Consider the following 9,561-nt stretch of genomic DNA (forward strand, 5'->3'; position numbering starts at 1 on the left):
TTCTGTCTGAGAAGATAGAAAAAGCCATGGAGAAGATTTGCCGAGTGAAAGCAGCCTCGAGAGACAGTATCAAGCACTTATTTTTGCCTGGGACAGTTGCTAGGTGCTCTACAAATACATTCTTATTTGAACAAAAACCTTTTGAATGGATAGAAGTCCCACTTCACAGATTAAAAATAGGAATATGGGGGTACCTGGGTGGCTCAGTGATTTAAACATCTGACTTCAGCTCAGGTCATGATCTCACAGTTGGTGAGTTTGAGCCCCACTAGAGATCTATGCTGACAGCTTAGAGCCTGGAGCCCGCTTCAGATTCTGTGCCTCTCTCTCTCTCTCTGCCCCTCCCCTGCTCGCACTCTGTCTCTCTATCCTTCAAAAATAAATAAACATTTTTTAAAATTTTTAATAGAAATATGAAAATAGCAATGTTCAGCGAACTTGCCTGAGGCCATATAGCAAGCAAGAGACCTGAGATGAGTGGCTCTTTAAGCAGACAGAAAAGGGGAAAAACAATAACAAATCAGGATTCCACTGTCAGGCCAGGCTGAGTCCTGCTATATGTTGTCCTGTAATAACCCATTCATCTTGAAATCGTGTTTTTGTTTATATCCCTATAAAAACATTTTCATAGGTAGTGCAAGGGAAAAGCAAATCACCTCCCACTGGAATTATCAATATAGTATCAAATAATATTTTAAATAATAATTTAAAGATTATTGACTATCAGGTATCTCTCTGAGATGAACTCTCCTATTTCTTTTTCACATTTAATGAAGTCTTTCTAATATTATTAGCAAGAAAAACAAAACACTAAAGCTGTTTCGATCTTGGGAAAACTAGGGCTCTCCATTAAACCCAGAGCCATGTGTTTTGTTTGTTTTTCCCTCAGCCTGTACTAAGGTGAAAGTCTTGACTTGATGTAATTAAGAAGTAACATACTAAAAAATCTATTACTGGTTTATTTATATACAGCCTGTCGATGCAGGTTGAATGATAAAGTAGCTAAATCATGATCCTTTGTAATGAAATGGTGAGACTTTCTCTGGTCTTCCCTATCTAATTATGTTTCTGTACCTGATAAGATCAAAGTGGTCTCCTCTACTGTTGAGGTGTCGCAACTGAAGACAAAGGTGAGTTTTAAGTGCAAACAAATATTTACTGAGTTCCACAAATATGAGAGTCTCTGTGTTCTTTTAAGTGGTGTCTACTTTTCTTTAACGTGCCGCCTTTCACCTCCTTCTGCCCAACACCACTCAAGCACAGCCCTCTGTTGGAAGCCTTCTCCAGACTTCTTTCTCTCTTCTCCCTCAGGGCCACTGAGAGTGACCTTAGACGTCATAGACACATCTAGGTCATATTTGGGGGGATTCCATTTAGATTGAAAAATGAAGTGCCAAACCGAATTGCAAAATCCTCCACAAGATAGAATAAAAGATTATTTTAAAAATATATACTATGATTCACTATGGGCAGTTGTTGAACTTCCTTCAAATCTGTCCATGTATCTTTATTCCCATGTGTATCAGCCCATCTGGGCACACTGAGGCCTTTCCTGAATACCAGGCTTGGGCCGAAGGACACTCATGGACTCTTGTGTGATTGTCCTGCACAACTAATGCCGATAATGTCCCTTCATATCTGCCTCTGCCAAGAACTCGGAGACCTTGAGGATCTGAACCCTATGAACTATGTCTTATTTACTCTCCATATTTCCTGGAAATCACTAGGCATGAAATAAATGCTTGATGGCAGACAGTGGCAAGCCAGAAGCAAAACCTGAACTAGAGACTTTAGACAAAAGCAAAAACCTAAAATCAGCATAGTAACTAACTATCTGAACCTCCATAGAAAAATAGAAATCAGTAAGAAACAGTGAACAGGACTTCCACAGGCTAGTCAAACAGAAGCTACAGGACGCTGGATAGAAAGTCAACTTCTCAAGTGATGCCTTCCACACCAACTGTAGAAGACTCAAGTAACAAAGCATCTGCCTTTAACATCAAATGTTTTCGTGGGTAGTTAGGATGATTATCCCCTTTACTTGCTGGGTCAAGAAAAGAAAAGTACTGCAAGCCATCACATTCAGTCCTCACAATAATCCTACAATTGGTATAATTAATTCTATTTTGTCAGTAAGTTAAGTAAAGCACAAAAATTTTAAGAAACCTGCCCAAGGTCACCCAGTTAAAATTCAGAGAAGCCCATCTCATTCTAAAGGTCCCGCTTGCTGGCACTTCATTCATGAGAAATTCCATTCTGAAATCTGCAACTTAACATTAAATGGAAACATGCAGTAAGGGATAGTGTATTTGAGCTGAGCTACAGTTTTTCTAAAATAAATACGCCCTGTGGTTTCTCCCATGGGCAAGGACTCCTTAGTCAACTCCAACAGCTGTGGTTGCTATTAGAAGCTGACTCCTTTGTAATTTCTGGGGTAGAACCATCTTCCCAGGGAGAAGATCTTCTGAAACCTGAGAGAAACTATGAACCTCTCTTCAGAGCATGCACTCATATGTTTGAAATCTATCCCACTGTTCAAAAGAACTCAAGGAGAAGACTGTCTGCTTGGGGAGGGAACCTGGTTACCCTCCTTTCCCTCCTCCTGAGACACCTTTTCCCTTTTACCACATGGAACCCCCCCAGAGCTACAGTGCTTTTAATTCCTTTCTAAAACATCAACTCAAACTTGGATATTTGCCTTCCATGATCCCTTTAGCATAGTTGATTGAGACAGGGTACGTTTTCTAAAATCTTTCCCAAGTACTAAATAAAAACCAAAATGTAAGTAATTATAGAAACCAAACCAAAGCATTATTTTGTGGTTCCATAGAGTTCTTACAAGCTCAGAGACACCCTGTCACAGGATCCCACAGAGTCATCATGACCCTAAAGAGACTAGCTTGGAGCCATCTGTGCTCTGCTTCCCCACGCCCTTAGTGTTGGGCAACTGTGTGCTTATCGAACACAGTTTATATTAACAAAAGAAAGTTAGAAATGAAACGCTTATATTAACTCACTCTGGGTGTGGTACAAAGCCTCTCAATGTCTCCAGAGTTGGGATGGANATATATTTTTTTTTTTTTTTTTTTTTTGAAGCCTAACAATATTCTTATCCTCATTTTATAGATGAAGAAAATGGGGCTCAAAGATAAATAACTTGCCCAATGGCCACCCAACCAATAAGCCATAAATCTGACTTTCCAATTCCAGAGCTCCCACACCTCCTAGTTCCCCCATTTCCTGAATCTAGGGGATTTAAGCAGAGCTGGAGAGTGAGATGGAATAAAGCAAAGTAGAGAATATTTATACAAATGTTCTACAGGGTTTGAAGAGTGACAAGAAAGATTCAAAGATACTGAATATAGAAAAGACAGATAAACTCTACCAGGGCAAAAGAAACAGAGAAGATGGTAAAAACAGACTAGTTATGAAGGGGGCCTCAGTAAGAAAGAAAGAAAAGTAAGTAGTCATTTAGAGGGAAAGTATTTTAATGGAAGCAATAAAGGAAAATGCCACTATTTTGAGTAGTTTAATCTCAAGCAAATAGTAGTCACCTAATTTAAGGAGGACCACCTTAGGCAGGAGTGAAAGATTAGCCAACAGGGATCGTTTGCTATATATTTGGCACTTGTTAAAAGGCAAAAGAGTATAGCAGTATGATTAAGAGACTGTGGAGTTGAAATCTTTGTGTGACTTTGGACAAGTTATCTAACTTCTCTGCTGCTTCTTATCTAAGTTGAATATGATAATAGTCCCTTCCTTGTAAGAATGCTGAGTGGGTTAAATGAAGGAAGGTGAAATCCTCAAGACAATGCCAGACACAGAGTGGCCCTCAACAAACTAGCTGTTATTATGAGATGGTTTACATTCATCGTGTCTTTTCATCATTACAAATCTGTGAGATAGGTGTTATTATTTCCGTTTCACAATTGAGGAAACAGGCTCAATGGGGTGATTATCACAGATGCTTCGTCAGCCCTGAAACATGTCCAGCAGACACCCTAAACTATGCCCAAGGTCTTTGCATGGCCCCTATGACCCACTGGCTCAAAAGAAAAAAGTCACTATGGTGATGATACTCTAGGGAAGGAAAGGCCCTCCCTCCTCAGCGACGACTTGGCTGTAGCCTGACTCCAGTCTTCTTTCCCCTCATCCTGCAGGGAATGTGTGTGGTCCATAACTTTAAAGGAACGCAAGGATCTCCTTCCAAACCCAAGCCCGAGGATCCCCGTGGAGTGCCCCTAATGGCTTTCCCAAGGATAGAAAGCCCTCTGGAAACCTTGAGTGCACAGGTACAGTAAAGCGGTCTTAGCAAACCAAACCCACAGGCTCAGGGTCTGTTAAATTGGGAGGTGAACCAATCCATTCCTCTGCTGAAAGCAGGATACCACCGAATCCACTCAACAAGAATAAAAATCTGATGTAAAGGCTTCAAGAACTTCAACCTTCTCTCAATTAGTCCTGTATTTATTCTGGGGCTGGGCAATCATGAATCCTCAGGAAGTTCTTCGTAATGCCTAACTTAAACCCCAGCTGCTTTAAGACACCGTGACCTACTAGGTAATACCACATTTATGAAATTTGGGCCAGTTATGTGGGAGGCCAATCTGATTTAGTGACTAGGACAATATTTAGAAAGAGAAAGGTTTTGTTACATTCAGTGATAGATGTAAGCTGGAAGCACATTAAAAAGGTTACTAAGTGTCCTTTTGGATCTATTTTGATGACTACGCTCAAAAATGTTAATGCAACCATACTCACTGGTCACTTATCTACATCAGGGTCTTCGTTCATGTCAGAGATACAGAAAATAATTAGCTGCATAGTCTTTGTCCTTAAAGAACTCACAGATAATCAGGAAGGTGGATATAAATGAGTAATCATAATATGACTTGCAGAATCAGAGGTCCCCAAGGTGCTTTGTGAATCCAAATGAAGAAGTGTATTCTGTCTGAGAAGATAGAAAAAGCCATGGAGAAGATTTGCCGAGTGAAAGCAGCCTCGAGAGACAGTATCAAGCACTTATTTTTGCCTGGGACAGTTGCTAGGTGCTCTACAAATACATTCTTATTTGAACAAAAACCTTTTGAATGGATAGAAGTCCCACTTCACAGATTAAAAATAGGAATATGGGGGTACCTGGGTGGCTCAGTGATTTAAACATCTGACTTCAGCTCAGGTCATGATCTCACAGTTGGTGAGTTTGAGCCCCACTAGAGATCTATGCTGACAGCTTAGAGCCTGGAGCCCGCTTCAGATTCTGTGCCTCTCTCTCTCTCTCTGCCCCTCCCCTGCTCGCACTCTGTCTCTCTATCCTTCAAAAATAAATAAACATTTTTTAAAATTTTTAATAGAAATATGAAAATAGCAATGTTCAGCGAACTTGCCTGAGGCCATATAGCAAGCAAGAGACCTGAGATGAGTGGCTCTTTAAGCAGACAGAAAAGGGGAAAAACAATAACAAATCAGGATTCCACTGTCAGGCCAGGCTGAGTCCTGCTATATGTTGTCCTGTAATAACCCATTCATCTTGAAATCGTGTTTTTGTTTATATCCCTATAAAAACATTTTCATAGGTAGTGCAAGGGAAAAGCAAATCACCTCCCACTGGAATTATCAATATAGTATCAAATAATATTTTAAATAATAATTTAAAGATTATTGACTATCAGGTATCTCTCTGAGATGAACTCTCCTATTTCTTTTTCACATTTAATGAAGTCTTTCTAATATTATTAGCAAGAAAAACAAAACACTAAAGCTGTTTCGATCTTGGGAAAACTAGGGCTCTCCATTAAACCCAGAGCCATGTGTTTTGTTTGTTTTTCCCTCAGCCTGTACTAAGGTGAAAGTCTTGACTTGATGTAATTAAGAAGTAACATACTAAAAAATCTATTACTGGTTTATTTATATACAGCCTGTCGATGCAGGTTGAATGATAAAGTAGCTAAATCATGATCCTTTGTAATGAAATGGTGAGACTTTCTCTGGTCTTCCCTATCTAATTATGTTTCTGTACCTGATAAGATCAAAGTGGTCTCCTCTACTGTTGAGGTGTCGCAACTGAAGACAAAGGTGAGTTTTAAGTGCAAACAAATATTTACTGAGTTCCACAAATATGAGAGTCTCTGTGTTCTTTTAAGTGGTGTCTACTTTTCTTTAACGTGCCGCCTTTCACCTCCTTCTGCCCAACACCACTCAAGCACAGCCCTCTGTTGGAAGCCTTCTCCAGACTTCTTTCTCTCTTCTCCCTCAGGGCCACTGAGAGTGACCTTAGACGTCATAGACACATCTAGGTCATATTTGGGGGGATTCCATTTAGATTGAAAAATGAAGTGCCAAACCGAATTGCAAAATCCTCCACAAGATAGAATAAAAGATTATTTTAAAAATATATACTATGATTCACTATGGGCAGTTGTTGAACTTCCTTCAAATCTGTCCATGTATCTTTATTCCCATGTGTATCAGCCCATCTGGACACACTGAGGCCTTTCCTGAATACCAGGCTTGGGCCGAAGGACACTCATGGACTCTTGTGTGATTGTCCTGCACAACTAATGCCGATAATGTCCCTTCATATCTGCCTCTGCCAAGAACTCGGAGACCTTGAGGATCTGAACCCTATGAACTATGTCTTATTTACTCTCCATATTTCCTGGAAATCACTAGGCATGAAATAAATGCTTGATGGCAGACAGTGGCAAGCCAGAAGCAAAACCTGAACTAGAGACTTTAGACAAAAGCAAAAACCTAAAATCAGCATAGTAACTAACTATCTGAACCTCCATAGAAAAATAGAAATCAGTAAGAAACAGTGAACAGGACTTCCACAGGCTAGTCAAACAGAAGCTACAGGACGCTGGATAGAAAGTCAACTTCTCAAGTGATGCCTTCCACACCAACTGTAGAAGACTCAAGTAACAAAGCATCTGCCTTTAACATCAAATGTTTTCGTGGGTAGTTAGGATGATTATCCCCTTTACTTGCTGGGTCAAGAAAAGAAAAGTACTGCAAGCCATCACATTCAGTCCTCACAATAATCCTACAATTGGTATAATTAATTCTATTTTGTCAGTAAGTTAAGTAAAGCACAAAAATTTTAAGAAACCTGCCCAAGGTCACCCAGTTAAAATTCAGAGAAGCCCATCTCATTCTAAAGGTCCCGCTTGCTGGCACTTCATTCATGAGAAATTCCATTCTGAAATCTGCAACTTAACATTAAATGGAAACATGCAGTAAGGGATAGTGTATTTGAGCTGAGCTACAGTTTTTCTAAAATAAATACGCCCTGTGGTTTCTCCCATGGGCAAGGACTCCTTAGTCAACTCCAACAGCTGTGGTTGCTATTAGAAGCTGACTCCTTTGTAATTTCTGGGGTAGAACCATCTTCCCAGGGAGAAGATCTTCTGAAACCTGAGAGAAACTATGAACCTCTCTTCAGAGCATGCACTCATATGTTTGAAATCTATCCCACTGTTCAAAAGAACTCAAGGAGAAGACTGTCTGCTTGGGGAGGGAACCTGGTTACCCTCCTTTCCCTCCTCCTGAGACACCTTTTCCCTTTTACCACATGGAACCCCCCCAGAGCTACAGTGCTTTTAATTCCTTTCTAAAACATCAACTCAAACTTGGATATTTGCCTTCCATGATCCCTTTAGCATAGTTGATTGAGACAGGGTACGTTTTCTAAAATCTTTCCCAAGTACTAAATAAAAACCAAAATGTAAGTAATTATAGAAACCAAACCAAAGCATTATTTTGTGGTTCCATAGAGTTCTTACAAGCTCAGAGACACCCTGTCACAGGATCCCACAGAGTCATCATGACCCTAAAGAGACTAGCTTGGAGCCATCTGTGCTCTGCTTCCCCACGCCCTTAGTGTTGGGCAACTGTGTGCTTATCGAACACAGTTTATATTAACAAAAGAAAGTTAGAAATGAAACGCTTATATTAACTCACTCTGGGTGTGGTACAAAGCCTCTCAATGTCTCCAGAGTTGGGATGGAGGGGAGACCTTTTTTTTCTTTACCAGAAAAAGAATCCAATTGGTGCTGAGACCCAGGTGCCTAGAACCTTAGTCCAGGAGGTTCTAATCCAGCAATCGTGAAGTAAAAGAATATTTATATTTCAGAAAATATTCCCAGAGGAATTCTAAGGGCCCCCTTGATTTGAAACTAGTGATATTGCAGACATCATATCATAAATAGGAGACTTGGAAAGTTAAATCGGCCCAAAGCCATCCACGTAGTTCTCCTAGCTAATTCAGTTACTCTATCTTTACCGCTTACTCTGAAATGGAATCTTATAAACATGTAATTGAACAAAGCATTGAACAATTTTTTTTTCAAAAAGGAAGCATATTATAAAAGTAAAAACATGAAGGATAAGTCATTTTTCACATTATGGCAAGAAATGCATCAAGCTCTAGTTTTCACAAATATGACAGATAAAAGTACATTGAAAAACAAAATACTTAGTTTCTAAAATGTGTAGTTAGGCTCTCAAGAATATAATATGAATCTCTAGTGTTTTAGAAACAAACAAGAATCAAGAAACTCATAGTAATCAATCATATCTAAAGCCACAGTTTCCGAAGTTATTTCCCAGCCCCACCGACTGGGGGTTTTAAGTTCAAACAACAGAGGAAATGTTGGGTCTTCAAGAAGGTGGGTCCTGTACAAATAAGTTATATAAACAAGCCATAAATGCTCAAATTGATAGAATTACAAGGAAAAGGGAACAAAGCCGCAAGCATATTATGGATTGTAACACATTTCTCTCTAATTAATAAGCAAATAAAATATAGTGAAAATATAGATGATTAGTAAGATTGATCTAATGTGCATTATATATAATCCTCAAAATATATTAAACATTATGAAAATAAACCATGTAAAAGTCTCAAATTGTAAAGGCTCTGTATCACACAGGTTACATTCTCTAGAAAAGAAAAAAAAATAAAGATACCTATCCCTAAAAACAAACAAAAAAAACTGTGCATTTGAAAATATTAAACTCATTTCTCTATAGCTCATGACTCAAAGAATAAATCCTACAGAAAATTTTCAAAAATTAGAACTGTTTGATCTTAAAACACGACATTAAATATGTGGAATGTGGCTAAAGTTACTTTGAGATCCTTAAATGTTTATTAGAATATGGATGAGTAAGTATGATATAAGACAATTATATAGAGACCAAGTTTAGGTGCAGAAATTATTTTATTTTTGGTTGAAAAATCAGGGAAGATTTAATAGAAAAGGCGATAATTTGTGGGGTCCCGGAAAAGCATTTCAAGGAGAGGGAACAGCCTGTACAAAGCCAGGAGACAAGTGAGCAAGGGCACAGCCAGGGAAGAGTGAGTGTGCACGTGAGTCAATCAGCCCAACTCTGAGATTGCACCTGCTTGTCTTTACAGAATCACTCTGCCTCCATGACCGAAGTCACCTGAGACAGCTGATGTGTCACAAGTTGTTTTTTTTTTTATCATCCTCCAATTCGATACTTCAAGACACACAGTTACTTGATGTCAAACTGTGAAGACAAGTATTATGTTTA

The sequence above is a fragment of the Crocuta crocuta genome, unplaced genomic scaffold (assembly GCF_008692635.1).
Source record: "Crocuta crocuta isolate KB4526 unplaced genomic scaffold, BGI_CrCroc_1.0 scaffold211, whole genome shotgun sequence".
Classification (NCBI taxonomy): Eukaryota; Metazoa; Chordata; class Mammalia; order Carnivora; family Hyaenidae; genus Crocuta; species Crocuta crocuta.